Raw genomic sequence first — 16,052 nt, 5'->3', positions numbered from 1 at the left:
TCTTCTGTGTGTTTGAGAGAGTCCACAGATGTCCAGATGTTTGAGTCAGTGTGTTTATGTGCAATATTTGCCAACTTTGTACTCTGCTCTTTATGATAAAAGTGTTGAAGAATCTATCGCTCTGGGATGGATCAACACAATATGCAGCTGTGATACATCCTGGAGATTTAAAGTAGCGAAGTGTAATTTATAAAACTGTCTTTATTTTATATCTGTATCTGCATCTGTTTTTCTACATATTAACCTCAGACTTTTGTTTGTTTTGTGCTTCATCTTGCAGTACAAATCAGTGTCTTTTCAATGATGAAACAATATTACCTTATATTTATAATAATACTTTTTTTAATAAAAAAGAAATGACTTTTTTATTCAAGGAGGATGCATTAAATCTTACTAAAAGTGATAGTAAAAATATTTATAATGTTACAACTTTCATTTATTTCACCAAACAAATGCTGTTGTTTCTTCAAACATTTTGTTCTTATTTATCCAATAATAAATAAAATAGTATTATGGTTTACACAAAACTGTGAAGCAATACAACCACTATGTTCATGATTATATATATATATATATATATATATATATATATATATATATATATATTCCCAGTGCCTTGTAAAAGTATTGATACTTTATTTAGTTTTGTTTTTTCATTTACGTTACTGTTGCATTATGTTTAACTTAATGTTAAATGTTAAAATACATATTTTTACATACCAATCTACACTCCATACACTACGGCAAATTTATTAAAACAAAAAAATAAAATGATTCCAAAGCATAAAGTCCGTATATCCCTATCTGAAGGAGTTGGAAATATAGCTCAGGAGCATTCATACTGTTTGTAGATGTTAATATATTTGGGGTCTGGCGAACCTGCCAGGCAAATTCAATTGAATGGGTATGATTTGGAAAGGCACACATGACTTAATAAAACGTTTTTAACAGCTGATAATGCGACGAGCAAAAACCATACATTGAGGTGAATAGAAACTGCCTAAAGAATTTGAGAAACAGGTTTGTACTCAAGCCATACATCTGTGAAAGAGTTTAAAAGTTGATGCTTCACTGAAGGGTCAGAAGCATGTAGTCTTGTAAACCTTAATGGAAGAAGTTTGAAACAAACCAGGACTCTTCCTTGATCTAGCCTCCTGTCCAAACTGAGCAATTGATGGAGAAGGGTTTTGTTTAGAGGGGTGACCAAGAACTTGATGGTCACTCTAGTAAAGCTTCACGATCGTATGTGGAGATAGAAGAAATCTACAGAAAGACAAACATCACTTTGGGTTTTATAGCAGTGTGGTAAGACTTGATCCTCTCCTCAGTTAAGACACATGAAAACACATTTGGAATTTGCAAAAAAAAAAAAAAGACCCCTCGGGTTCTGAGACACAAGATATTCTGTCTCGGATTAATCTCGATTCCAAGCATCATGTTTGATGAAACCAGCTTTGCCTCATGACTTGCAGAGTACCATCCTACAAGTAAAGTGGTGCTGGTAGCAGACTCATGCTGTAGGGGCTGTGTTTCAGCAGCAGGAATGAGGAGTCTTTAGAGTAGAAGGAACGCTCTGTGCAGCAAAAATATAGAGATGGCTTTAAATAAAAACCCAGTCCAGAGCATTCAGAAATCTCAGACTGAGCAGAAGGTTCACCTTCCGACAGGACAACGACCCCAAACACACACAGCTTATAGACAACACTGTGAATGTCCCCAGGTAAAAGACAAGTATAATAATTAAAGTGCTCTATTTTCGAGCGCAAATTTTTTGTACTTAATATACTAAAAATGATTTTTTTTTAGTACTTTAAGATAAACTTAAGATCGCCAAAGTGTACTCAACTGTGTTATTTTAAGACAACATGAATATGAACTAAAATGTATTCATATCCATATCATATCCTCAACCATATCCAGTGTAGGATGGTGTTACACAGAGCACTGAAATGAGCTGATTTCATTACAATCCAAGTCAACGTTATCAAACAGGTCATACATCGTAAAATGGTCAACTAGTAAGCATATTTCATGCTGTTTTTAAATATTTTGTTATCCCTGTCAAAGTATTATTGCTATTGAGATGTAATTAAATAGATGTAAAGCTATAATGTTTCGTGAAAAGCCTGTTTCTGGAATTGATGCAATCAGATGATGTCATCAAATCATTCCCATACACCCTTAGTGAGGTGATGCTGGTAACAGTAACTTCAACAAATACAGGCTTTCCGTATGTGGCATAACAAGAACGTATGCACAAGAAATATGCTTAACGAAAGAGCCAAGTATGCTTCAGTGGTGCACTTTCAAACCAAATTCTCCACCTTATTTTTTAGTGCGGAAGTAAGTTAGGCTATTTCTGCACGCGTGCTCACATGAATGTTCTTCAAATGCGTGAGTTATACGATCAGAAAAGGGACTTACCTAACATTACTAAACATTACTAAAATTAAGCGCAAATTAATGAGCATAGGTTCTAAAGAATAACCCTTTATAGATCCCAAGTATACGCCTTTTAACCTTGTGCTGTTGTACTTCTTGTATTTCAACAGTGAAGGTCATACAAATTTATGAATGAACCGCTCGTTTAAAACTCTAATAGCTGGGAACTTGCAGTAAATGCAAATTCAATTTCTTTTATTTTAAAGACGGCTGCACATTTGTTTTTCTGACACTGCAAAACGCTCTATACGCTTCTATTTATAGCCTATGATGGGTGTTATTTCAAGCATTATCACATGAGCTGTTTTTCCCGAATGTCAGAACAATTCCAAACGTGACACTGATTTTGTTCCAGCAGTTCAGGGATGTTCATTTTAAGTGACATTTTAGATGCATAACTGATAATATTTCACCAACAAAATAGCTAAATTTGAAACCATTGAGTTCTCTCTCAGCAAATACACTGTAGTGTTTTGTTAAATGAATGAATGAATGTTGATTAGGTTGAGAGTGACCATTTATAAACATGCTTCTTTCCTGAATTAATCAGATCATTTTGAAATCGAATTTGCTGATTCTATCCTCGCTCCTACAGACAATTTTTTTATTTTTATTTTTAAAATCACTTGTTTTTTTAGAATTATATAATTTATATATATATATATATATATATATATATATATATATATATATATATATATATATATATATATATATATATATATATATATATAAAGGGATTTTTAGCCAGAGATTTTTCCTTTTATAGACAAATAATTTCAAATTGAGATGAATTTGAGCTGGATCGAGAGAGACATGTAATGCAAAAACGCGAAACAAAACCCGATCATTAAGTCTTAGCGAATGTAATAGCCTTAGCAAATTCCTCTAATCATTTGACTCTACCCTTTGATTCATTTCACATTTTGGCCTCTGAAAAGTCATGGCTTCAAATTCCAGAATATTGAGATATTTGTGAGGTACAAATATTGAGAAAATCTACACGTTGCCTAGGATCAGTGAGCATGAGGAGATCCACTCCCATAATGCTGGAGCGCCTCCCTTCAGAGAGCTGTATGGGAGGACAACTTGACCCGCAACTCTGTGACTCAAGCACGTCTAAAAATTCTTCAAGTACTACATCTGACTACAGTGCTGAACACAAGTTTATGAGCTTGGATCGAGCTCGGATATGCTTTTTCAATGTATTTTTAGTAGGTCAATTATTAAGCTCTACAAAGTATAGGCTTGAAATGTAACTCCAGTTATCTCCACAATGACTTATAGATTTATTAGTTAAGCAGACTGGTCATTTAAAAGCTTTATAATAGATGTCTTATATAACAAGTCAAATGTTCACAAATCCATTGATTTATACCGCCATGCTCGAAGAGCATAAAATGAACACTGAAATGAACAAACTGTATAAATCACGCGGCAACTTTCACTAATGAAGGTCATCGCTTTGATCCCAGGAACCCATCGCTTTATGTTTGCAGGTATTTCTGTACTAAAGAACTAGATCTGAAATATTAAAAGTATTTTTGTACTATCCCAAATTAGTTAAATTTAATATGGCAATAAATATTAAGAATAGGCTGTCACATCACTCTATGACTTGAATAATAATAGTTGTATAATAATACAAATATACTGTAAAGCATCTTAAAGAGATACTGTAATAATTTAATAAGTAAGATTCAATTTTTACCTTGAAGAGCTAATTATACCTAAATTAACCCATAAAAATAACCTGAAATTGCCAGTCTACTGACTTAATCCATAATTATTATTATTTTTTTGATAGTATAAATTCAATGTATTTAGATTGATTATTTGGACTTTAATAATAATACTAATTTTGAATTTAAAAGTTGTGATTGTCAGGATACAATTTTATTTTTATTTATTTATTTTTACTTTTTTTCATTTGCAGTCTAGTATGCTTTATAAAATCAATCTGAAATCGTTCTGTGACAGATCTTTATTGTTTTTTGTTTGTTTTTTTCTGTTTTATGAATTGTACCTTAAAATATACTTGCAAATACAACTTATGCAGATGTTTTTGTTTATTTATTTATTATTTATGCATGACATTTTATGTATATATGGGATGTATGGGATTTGTTAGCACAATATTTAAACACATGCTTGAGGCGTGGCCTCAATGTTTACCCTTTCTCCCGTCCCGCCCACATATTTGACGTCATTCCTATCCATCCAATCGGCGTTGCTGTTTATACTCCCTAAGCTTTATAAAGTCTGTCACAGAAACGCAAGGCAACGGGCATTTGACAGCACAACAAACTCTGTCAAGTTTACGTTCGTTATATTTTTATTTGTCCGGCGACGTATTCTTCAACTTAGTTACTTTGAAGAGATTCTACTTGAAAAGTTTATCACAGAACAATATTAAAATGCATCTGTGGGTTCTCTGCGCGTCTGTTATTCTGGTGCCTGTGCTGTGCGATGCGCGGATCTCTAAGCGTTATGTGATCGGATGTCCGGAGCGCTGCGATAAGAGTGTGTGTCCGCCCATACCGGCCGAGTGTCTGGCCGGAGACATCCTGGACCAGTGCGACTGCTGCCCGGCGTGCGCGGCCGGCGAGGATGAGCCCTGCGGCGGTACAGGGAAACTGGGAGACCCGGAGTGTGGAGAGGGTCTGGAGTGCGCCGTCACTGAGGGGGTCGGATCAACAACTACCGTGAGGGAGGAGAGGAAAGACCGGCGTGTGCGTTTGTAAGATCCCCGAGCCTGTCTGCGGTGGCAGTGATGGGGTGTCTACAGGAACATCTGCGAGCTCAAGAGAGTCAGTAAATCGGGCACAGAAACTCCAGCAGCCACCCATCATCTTCTATCCAGAGAGGAGCCTGCGGGAAAGGTAAGACCTTGTGTGCTTGCATCCTACACTCTTAATATCACAGTTTCTTCATTGGCACCTATGATTCCATGAAGAACTTTCACAGTGCAATTTTGTTTTATGTTCCTCAGACCTGAATGGTTCTTTCATGGAACCAAAAATCCCAAACCTAGTGAGCTGCCTATAACATCTTAGAGCACCGTGTCAAAACACAGTGAGCTTAAGACTCCTAATTCGGACCAAGCTTAATTCTGGGGTTTATTTATGGCTTTTTAAAGAAAATTAAAAAAAGTTCTTCAGATCAGCATCCCAATATTTAGACAATTCTAAAGACTAAGAGTTTTTCTTTTATAAAATCACCATGGGTTATATAAATGTATAGTCTGCTGAAAACTATAAAGTCAAAATGCCCAAGAGGGAATTCAGACAAAATATCAAATACACTCCAATAATACAGCAATGACTCACATATCCCTGCTTCTTTTATCCAACTATACCCACTCTTATAATTTCTTCAATATTTACCTTATCAGCTATCTGATCTCTTATAATTTAGATAACATTGATAGTTCAAGTCTCTCTAATGGATGAGAAAAGATTGAATTTTATACTCCCTAATCAAAAATTCTAAGTTGGCAGAATGCTTGAGCGCCTTGATATTGCGTGATTTAAACTGGCTCCTTTCAAGACAGTAAACACAGAAGCTTATTAGATGTTGCCAGTCTGTCTGCAACCCCATTACTGGATTTATGCTTGGCACTGAAACAAACTGGAAAAAGGTGCAAAAACAAATCACAGCAGATAACCACATGCCTACACCCTTCCCTGCAAGAGGAGTCAGCTGTAGTTCATCCAGATTCTTCTTGAATTGCAACAGGAAATGTAGATTCCAAAAAGTTTGAGTTTCAAGAGAGACAGCGTGGTCTCCATAAATTTAGTGCATTAAAGGGTTTGGTCCCATCAGAGGTATTCATTAAATGTTAGGTGTTTCAAAAAGTCGTTTTCTACCACCCATATTGTTTTCCACAAGCAAAAATGCTACCAAACGAATTAGATTTTAAAAATCCAAATGATAGCCAACAATGATTTAAACTAATTTTTTTGTCAGTTTCAAAATTATCTGATGCATAAAATCTATTATGAGCTTGTGAAATAAGACAGTCGGTTCGAAAACGAGCTGCAAAATGGAAAATAAGATTCTGACTGCACAATTAGACCAGCCTCTCTGAAATTTTAATTTGTCAATTTTGTTTCAACAATATAGGTTTTGAAACAGATAGACTGAACACACTGAACAAACCTCATCTGATGTGATTAATTAGGTGCTACCAGGCCTTTCATGTCATTGGACATGATTTCCAAATCAAGCCTGGCATTGTCTGCACAAATCCACGTAACCCGGCTTTCTGCGTATTCCCTTTGGCTCATTAAGCTATCACCTCACTTCTGTTCCGGCCAACGTTGGACTGGCCAAAAATAGCGCTTTACAGTGTTTGTGCACCCGGTTGTGCTGAAAAGTTCGCCTTAGATCTACAGCCAAGGCTCTGTTTCTTACTCAGTCAAAACTATTACAGCAAGACATCTCTAATCACATGATGTAATCCACATCTGGAGTTCTCGAGGCTGGACATTATCTAAGAAGCCTATTCTCTGAGGATCCAGATCTAGGTCAAATTTTACAGTCTTGGAGCTGTTTTTTTTCTTAACTACAAATTCAGGAGATCTTTAGAGAAGCATTTGGCCTTGTGGACTTTTTACACCTGTCGATGTCCATTAATAATATCCAGCCATTTAGTTTCCCAAACTTAAAATATATTTAGTATTAAAGCAAATGAGGATGACATAATAAAAATAATTGTCTTTATATAACAAAAGAAAATGTCCTAGAATTTATCGTTTTTTAAGTGTTTAAGAAACACCCTTATATGTTGTCCACGCCTTTGATGAGAGGTCTAGGGTCTTGCCCAAACACTTACATTCTTGTACGCCCAAACGATCCGCGAAGGGCATATGTGTGATATCATGTTTTAAAATTCCCAAACTGAGGGCATTTGGCTTTAATTGCTCACAGACGTCAGTTTATTGGTGATTTATTGGGCAAGAGAATCAGTGGTGTAGATTTTTAACGACTACAGATTTTACTGCATAAATGACAGTATAAAGAGCGTCTGTCTCAAACATAAGCTGAAGAAGCAAGGGTGCCACTGTACGCTGCAGTAAAGCCAACACACACACACTTTGGTTTGCCCAAGTGCTGAGTTTGTATTAGAGGAGGAAATGCATACCGTAAGACAATCTCAGCCGGTGGCATGCAGAGTATAAGAACCGTAAGGGAAGTTTAAGAATCCTATGTCTACACCGCAGTTCTGAGTTCAGGCAAAAATGTGGAAAAATCGTCAGGGAGGGCAGGTATGTTTCAGACTTGCGCTACTCCCTTTGACTGGGACTACTGATCCAAGACTTCCGGTTGCCAGATATTGCATGACAAATGGATATAATTTGAATGTTTAAACTCTTAAGGATTTTTTTTTTTTTGCCTTTGTGCTAGGACAGTGTGAGAAGACAGGAAGGGATTGAGAAAGGTCCTTGAACTGGAATTCAGATTTGAGATGTGTAACGCAAGCGTTAATGAGTAATTCATAAAATGAATAATTTCAAAGTGGTTATTTAGTACCATCCCGGTAGGCTCAGATTTGTAACATATAGGCTACACTTTCAATTACATTCGTTATATTTCACATAGTGCTCTTTAAAGATGATAAAATCATGTGGCTACACTAATGCTACTGTTGGTAAGAAATCGCCTCTGTGTTTAAGTCAATAGGATGTGACCCACTAATAGCACACAAACGACATTACATCACAACTGTCTCTAAGTCTATTTGCAAGCCTTCCTACTATAGTTGGCAATGTACTATAGTTCACATGAGGCTAATGACGCCTGTTTGCATTTACGACAGTTTTTCCCATTCATAAAAAGAACTGGCCCAGATTTCACCTGGAATATCTGAATATCCACATGATTCATAACCTGTAATCCAAAACAATTTCAAACACTTTTTTTAGTCTGGTGACCATAATACTAATCCTAATATGACAAACAATACATAGCAACATAACTGAATTTAACCAAAGAGCCGAATTCGAAATTTTGAATAAATATTTGTGACCAAATCGGGTGTTCACGATAAGACAACAAGACACATTTATGCAGGATAATGATGACATATCAGCCTCTTGTATAATTTATAAACATGTAAACTGCGCTTTGTACACCAACGCTTATTATCTAACATTAGCAAAAAAATTATAACATGCCGGACACGTGATTTAAGAAACATGTGATGCCTGACGAACAAACAAGGGGCAACTTTATTGCAGTGCTGTCTTTATAACACATTGCTTTTCATTAGCACTTACACACACTGAACCAGGTAAATTACCATAAAATGGCCAGACTTTTCTGGTAAATGTACCACATCTGTATCACATCAACGGCTTCCATCGCTTGACTGTTAAAATTCACATATTAGTATCAAAATGTCAAACTGTGAAACTATGATTATTAAAGAAGCAAGATGTATTTGTAGTATCCAAAGTAGTATCCAAAGATGTCCTCCTAATGTCCTAAAATGATGCACTATACAACTGAACTGTGTCATGTGTATGCGGAGTGTCCAACATTCCACACTTTCTTTCTTTTTTTTTTCTTTTTTTGTTATTTAAGCACATCATAAAGAGCACTTTTTCCTATTGGAATTTTCAGTATGAACACACTACTCTTTACTATTTATACTATATATTACTACATACTATAGTACAATACTGCTATATACTATATTTCTACTGTCATAGAATAGTGCCTAAGTACACACTTTAATGAAAATGAATGCAAGTTACAGTAAAATACCAACAAATATTATACATTTCCAAAAACTGTTATTACAGGGTAGAATTAATTTTTCTTGGTTCCTGTGTACAATACTATGTTATGACCACAAAACATATTTAACCTAGGTGCATTATTTGTAAACTAATAAGGTTTAAATTTGCATTACTTAAACCAGCAATTTTTTTGATACAGTAAACTTGCTCAGTAGTGCACCTGGTACAGAGTTGAATTTACAATGCTGAGTGCTCAGGATTACGAGTTGTTGTAAAAGAACTCAAAGAAATAGCTAAATGGCTTAGCTGCATCAGCAAATGCGCTTGTTGTCTCTGATTTACTTATCCCGCTGTCAGTTATGTTACTTTTGTAAGGAGCATTAACGTTTTGGTGCCACTGCTGCAATATGTACAGCAACCGAGATTTATGTATCTGCTTCCGTAAACTGTAAAAATTTTTATCACTACAAACTGACATTTTAAAGTGTCGCAAAACCTGTAAGATGCAATGTAATATCATTTTGGCATGTTTTACATTAAGAGTGGGCGCTTACTATTAAACAGCCATTTTAGAGTGAGCTGTATTTGGAGTTTACAATGAAATAAAATAAGCTATTAGTCAAGCTTTCTGTGATTCAGCTTATGGCAGTACTCTTTTTATTGTCATGAAATTGGCAAACAATGGTTGACTGTCATAAAACTGATAATCTTGAAAGTAATTCAACGATGTAATTTAAGTTTTTTCTCCCAATGGGTAAACAAGGAAAACATCACAGGAAATTTGAAAGATCAGGAGGTATTTATTTCTGATAGTTGGGGAGGTTTTTAATGAATTTTTAAACCTGATTCAAATAAGACAGTATTTTCACTGTAGATCAAGATGTTAATAATCTTTAAAAATGATTATTAGTCTTATATGCAATAATAATAAAGTTCCACTAAAACTGGAATCAGTAGAAAGAGTGATATCTATAGATAGTTAACATTAACACATAATGTACCTGGAACACTTGTATCTGAACAATAGCTTGAATGTTAGTTATTGCAGCTTCACTATCACTTATTTACCCTTGGTATCATATTTTCATTATATAAAGCAAGCTGTGAAAGTTGAGTGATTAATTGTGCATGATTCATACAGACTCTGCTCATTAATTGGTCAAAAGTAATATTTAAAAACTTTTTAAATACGTTTTATACACTTACCAAAAATAATGTAATTTTCTATTTCTTATTGTAATGTGAAGTTACTAAAGCTGTTTTATATATTACCAAAAGTATGATTTTGAAAAATTGTCTGAAGGTGGCACATAATGTATAAGACATCCTATAACTACATAAAATACAAAAACATTGACACAGTCTAAGGCTATACGTCCATTTACTCCAACTTGGGGCTCCCTTGCTTTTTGTTCTGAGGAAATCTGTCAAAAACACTGAAGTAAGTAAATGAAATGTTATGAAAGCAAAGCCATTTTTTTTCAGTTTGTTAAAATTGCACTTGCATGAAGCAGATGTCCATGTGGCCATTTCCCTGACCTTTTCACGCGTCCCTGAGCCTATAGAATCATTATTTGTACTTTTCGCATAAAACATGACTGTATGTGGGTTGCACAAATGTGTTAGATTTTGTGCCAGCTAGTGACATAACAAATGAAATGTTCTCGCTTTAAACGTGCTAAACCTCTACAGATGTGCAGCCATATTATGAGGGAGGAAAACAATCCCATTATCAAGATTCCAGAGTCATGATGGGATATGCTAGAGGGAATGGCAATCAGTTATATAAGCCTACAAATATGTTTTACCAGCCTGTTTCTACAATAGTAAAATGTAATTCCTATTCACAACTAATTTTCAGCTTAGAAACTTTAGATTTTTCCCTCTGATACAGAGGTTGTCAAGAGGCATTTAAAAAGACATTTCCTATGAATTTCTGCAGATCTGATAATATTTATAGCAAAAAAAAAAACAGCGGGTGTACATGATTTGTTAGTTCCACGCTCATATTGTAGGTGGTATTTGGTTTACAACTGTGCAGTTATTCTTACCCATCTGTGTTGTATTATGGTAATTGTTTCTTTTTACAACCCTAATAGATGAGCATTCACTATTGCAGCAAATTTCCCAGAAATAAAAAAAAAGACATAAAAGTTTTGGGTCAAGGTGCTGTTTATCACTGGGGATTTTCAAACAGTGGATGCATAGAGCTGCACACAGACCCTTAGGGGAAGAAACAACTAGCACGCTACCTAACATGGACAAGGGAGCAGCAGATGTGCTTGCATGCAGATGTTGTGAAACAAGGGTTATGCAAGGTAAAAATGGTGTTATATGGACAAAGTTAATAATATGTTTTGACTCTCATCCAAGTTTTATAAGCACTTTCAGACTAAGGATGTATCGCTTTCTAGATAAGCTGACCCTGTTTCTCAAAAAAAACATTCGCCTCCTTCAGTTTGCTGTTTTATATGCAAGATTATGTTGGCTGGTATGGAATAATTAGAACGAGAGACTTTCAAGAATAGATGCTTGTTCTGTTTGAGCAATCATGGAATTCTGGGGTTTAATATTTTGTAAAAAGACACTAAACACTTGTCTTGTCTCCCTGCAAGACATTCCTAGTTGTGCTGGTTTCATGTTTTCCATAGCACACTGATCTCTAATTTCGATTAAATAATAAAGTAATTTCTATTCAAATCAATACTTCATGTTTGTTTAAGCAAGTGCTCTAAAAATTGTACTGTCAAAAATAAATAAATAAATAATACACAGCTCTGGTTGCCAGAAAATCACAATAAAAATACTTTTTAATTTAATTAAATTTTAGGTAGCGATCATGCTAGTTAATTTAATTATAAATAAATAAACTAAAGAAACTTGCTAACATTAGCACTAAGGACCCTGTTGCGCAACTTTACTGACAAATCTGTAATCCAGTTCTGGAATTAAATAGTGATATACAATTAGAATTATCTGTAATTCTTATATTTTGGTTTAATTTTATACTAATTTTATACTTTTATAATTTACACAAATATAATTTTACTTTGTTTGCACATATGTTCTCCAGGCCATGAGGATAATCTCAGACAGCTCTCCGGCACAGATATAACTTCATCGCTGATGTGGTGGAGAAGATTGCTCCAGCTGTGGTTCACATTGAGCTGTTCCGCAAGTATGTATCCTGAATCACACACTCCATTAATCATGTATCTCATGTCTCAGAGAGCACGCCTTCATCAAGACTGTCTTTGACTATAGTTACATGAAAAACCATTTAGCATCTGTGGAAGCTTCACATTACACAAAAAGTTCTTTAAAAAGTATTTTCACAAAATAAATTAAAGGTTTCTTTAGGAACGGGTCTTTGATGAGCAGCAAATGGATCTTGATACCCTTTTGGAACATTTATTTTTTAAAAGTGAACTGAATTTCAATTTTGTTCTCATGGTATTTCATCGTCTGATTTTAAGAGTCACCACCGGCAAAAACAGATATTCCCACTTGTTTGCTCTTTTTATTAGTCGACTATCATCAGCTATGGGTGGAATTATTTCTTCCATGTGGATGCGATACATTGCATCCATATTGGCCTCTAAAACAACATTTTTATTAGCTAATAATTCTCTTTCTCAGATTTTTGGAGAAGGTGATCTATGATTAATTGACAAGATTGTTCTTCCAGGACCATGGTCCTCTTGGATAAATCATGTTATGTAGCGCTTTCATAAGTCATTTTTAAGGTATAATCCATTAAGCTTTTATCTTCATTATAGAATAACATAAAGTATCTGACTTGAGTATGGATGGAATATCCTCTAAATAATAGCAATAATCGCAATATCATTATCACTGCATAAGACACAATTTGTGGAATGTGAAAAAACAGCCAACCTCAATTTTAGCTTGTTGAAATTGAGCACCGTGGTAAAAAAAAAAATATGGAGAATAACTGTCATGTTTTCCACAAATCACTTGTCAATGGAAGTTCCCTCCTAGGTCTCAAATCCTGCAGGAAAATATGGTCAAATCAAGAATGTTGAGCAAAACCATCATCTCTTTGCTGTTCCTCTGTGGAAAGTTGTTGAAAAGCTTCAAGAAATTCTCTTAATTTTTCCTTCTTAGAATGATGTTCACTCAAGCGGAAGTGGCCAGGCTAGCGGCTCTGGTTTCGTGGTGTCTGAAGATGGCCTGATTGTAACTAATGCCTACGTGGTAGCCAACAAACACCGGGTGAAGGTGGAGCTGCGAAGATCGGCGCACACCTATGAAGCCAAAATCAAAGACGAGATGAGAAAGCAGACATCGCTCCTCATCAAGATAGATGCTCCGGTAAGTTCCTGTCCATACCTGTCCTGTATAGTATTTCACACTCTGGTCTTTTGATACCACATATAAATTAAGACTCAAGTTATTCCAAAATCAAGTTTAGAAGCCTGCAGAAGTAATGATTTTAGGGTATCGCACTGCATCTTTTTTTAAAATCTAAATTCTACACTGAAATTACTCTACTGTGCATTTTCGTGGAGGAGACTAGTTCTAACAGAATTGTACAATACTATCACATTTTGTGGCGTGACTGAAGTAGTTGTGTTGCAAGTAAAAATAATAATAAATAATTCACAAATTTATAGATGCTGGCATCTGTTGAGCCCGCCATATTTTCTCACCGAGATGTTCTTCAACTCGAAACTCTGGCCTCCGTGAGAGTTCAGAGTTTCCGCATTTGCTAACATGATTTTGTGTTCCTGTTCATGTGCATTCAACTCATAAATATTTTTTTTTTTTATAGCTTGATGCATCATAAAACATACTCAGAAGAGCATTCAAGATCAGTCACTTAGAGATTTTCTTTTCAAGAGATTGATAACAGGTCTAGTCTTGCTGAATTAGCATCTGAGTTTCACATGATGTCTTTAGCAAATGAATTGCAAAATACATTTTATGCTCCGACCCAAACGCTTGCCCCATCATGAGTGCGTAATCTCATGCCATTTCCCTGAATAAGAATAAGTGCAGAAGCGGGCAGAAAATGTTTTTCTTTGGCTCTCCGGATAATGACCCTGGTTTAAAAGAAGGCACTTCTGTATCAGGAAGAAAGACAGATCCAGATAAGCTCATGTGCTAAATTGTTTCCAAACAAGCCTGGCTCTACACCCATGCAAGACCGCTTTGACAGGGATTTGATTAGAGTTGCTCATATAACCTTAAATTACACTGACAGCACATTACACTCAGAGTGGGAAAATGCAAATTTGAAGAAAAAGTATATAGCTTCAAACAAGCCAAATGCTGTTAAAGCATAGATGTTTCCAGTGCGCTTACAATTCATTTTAATTACATATATATAAGTTAGCAACATTTATAGAGATAAACTAATGTATTGTAATGCTTATTTATTAAAAAAATAATGCATTATATATGAATAACACCAAATATTGTGTTGTGTATCATGTTATAATGCATTATAATGCAATATAATGATATAATGCTTTATATTGCTTTATAGGTTTAAACTCGTGATAGGTAAGTATGATGTCCTGAACAGTATTTTTATAAAAAATGTATAAATAAGGTATACAAAGTCTATATTCTGTACAATTCAGAGTGACTATATTTACATTATAGTCTCAAGTGTCTTTATGTTTTATAAAGTGGTTTCTACATAAAAATATTACGTATGCAAATTTTCTTTTGAACGTAAAAAAAGTGTCATCCTTCCACTAGAGAATATAGAGTGCTGTATAGAGAGATACACAGTAGATGGTTTCATGTTGTACAGTAGGTGTATCTTGTATTTTAGTACAGCTGGATTGTTGTACTGACCAATCATTTACCAAACTTCTAATTTCATAATTCACTGTACATATCATTACATTTAGTTATATAAATCCGATTTATTTACTTATTATATATAGGCAGCACTGACTCCAGAAAGCGCAAATGTTGCTGGATTTAGTTGATAATATGGTTTAGTACTTTTGTCCTGGCAGACAGCAGTGCCACGTCTCGTAATTCCTCTCTGGCTTCTCATGCATAACTCCCTTCCTCTCTGGCTCAGGTTCTGCTTAGTCATCGCCGTACTGTGAATAAATTTATATTGGATAACTGTCTCATATCTGTTTCAGCTTGAGTTTCATGCCAGTCTTTGTCTGATTGCCTCAGTCTCGGTCATCACTGAGAATTCAAAGGTCAGAACTCCTCTTCATGTTTAAAAGCATATGACAGAATAGACATGTAAATGTTTCAGCTGTTTTTAACATGCTGCAGGGTTGTTACAGCAACCTCTCTTTGTTTGTCTGGTTATTTTTGGACGGAAGTCATTTTCAAAACTCCATTAGGTATCATTTATAATGTCAAAAGGCTCTCAGTGTATCCTCTAGAAAAACCAAAGGCTGGGTCTACCAGTGGTACTTACACAGAGATGTTCTTACTATTGGGAGATAAGAGGGTCTGTGGATGGTTAACTTTGATCACATGAGACGCCCAGCTAATCATGCAGTGTCCTCTGGTCCTCTCCATTAGCAGGGCTTAGTTTTAGCCATTTAGCTTTTTGCTTAAAGGCTGCAGACTTGCTTCCAATGGTAGGTTTTTTGGCTTACACCTGTTTATTCTCAGGGTCGCTACTGTGCTTTTCGATCTAATCTCTATTCTGTTTTATTCACTCAAATCTCCACAATTCTCAAACTAGAGAGAACATTGCAGCCTAAATCAACATCATTTCACATCCCAAAAACATCTGAGGAAACTTGTTGACTCCTGTTTTAGAGCAGCTTGTTGATGGTGTGCACTCATGTTCATTTCAGCTTTCTCATTTAGTTATTTTATTTGCTTTTAATGTTACAATATTCATTAAGTCTA

At 35.2% G+C, this 16,052-nt stretch overlaps 1 pseudogene; it reads left to right on the top strand.

Moving 5' to 3' along the window:
• The first annotated feature begins 4,838 nt into the window (after nucleotides 1-4,838).
• On the top strand, nucleotides 4,839-12,290 carry LOC122355764 (annotated as a pseudogene).
• Nucleotides 12,291-16,052: the final 3,762 nt, after the last annotated feature.

The sequence above is a fragment of the Puntigrus tetrazona genome, chromosome 12 (assembly GCF_018831695.1).
Source record: "Puntigrus tetrazona isolate hp1 chromosome 12, ASM1883169v1, whole genome shotgun sequence".
NCBI classification, from domain to species: Eukaryota; Metazoa; Chordata; class Actinopteri; order Cypriniformes; family Cyprinidae; genus Puntigrus; species Puntigrus tetrazona.
The sequence above is the reverse complement of the archived record's forward strand: the minus strand, read 5'-3'. Positions and strand labels throughout refer to the sequence as shown.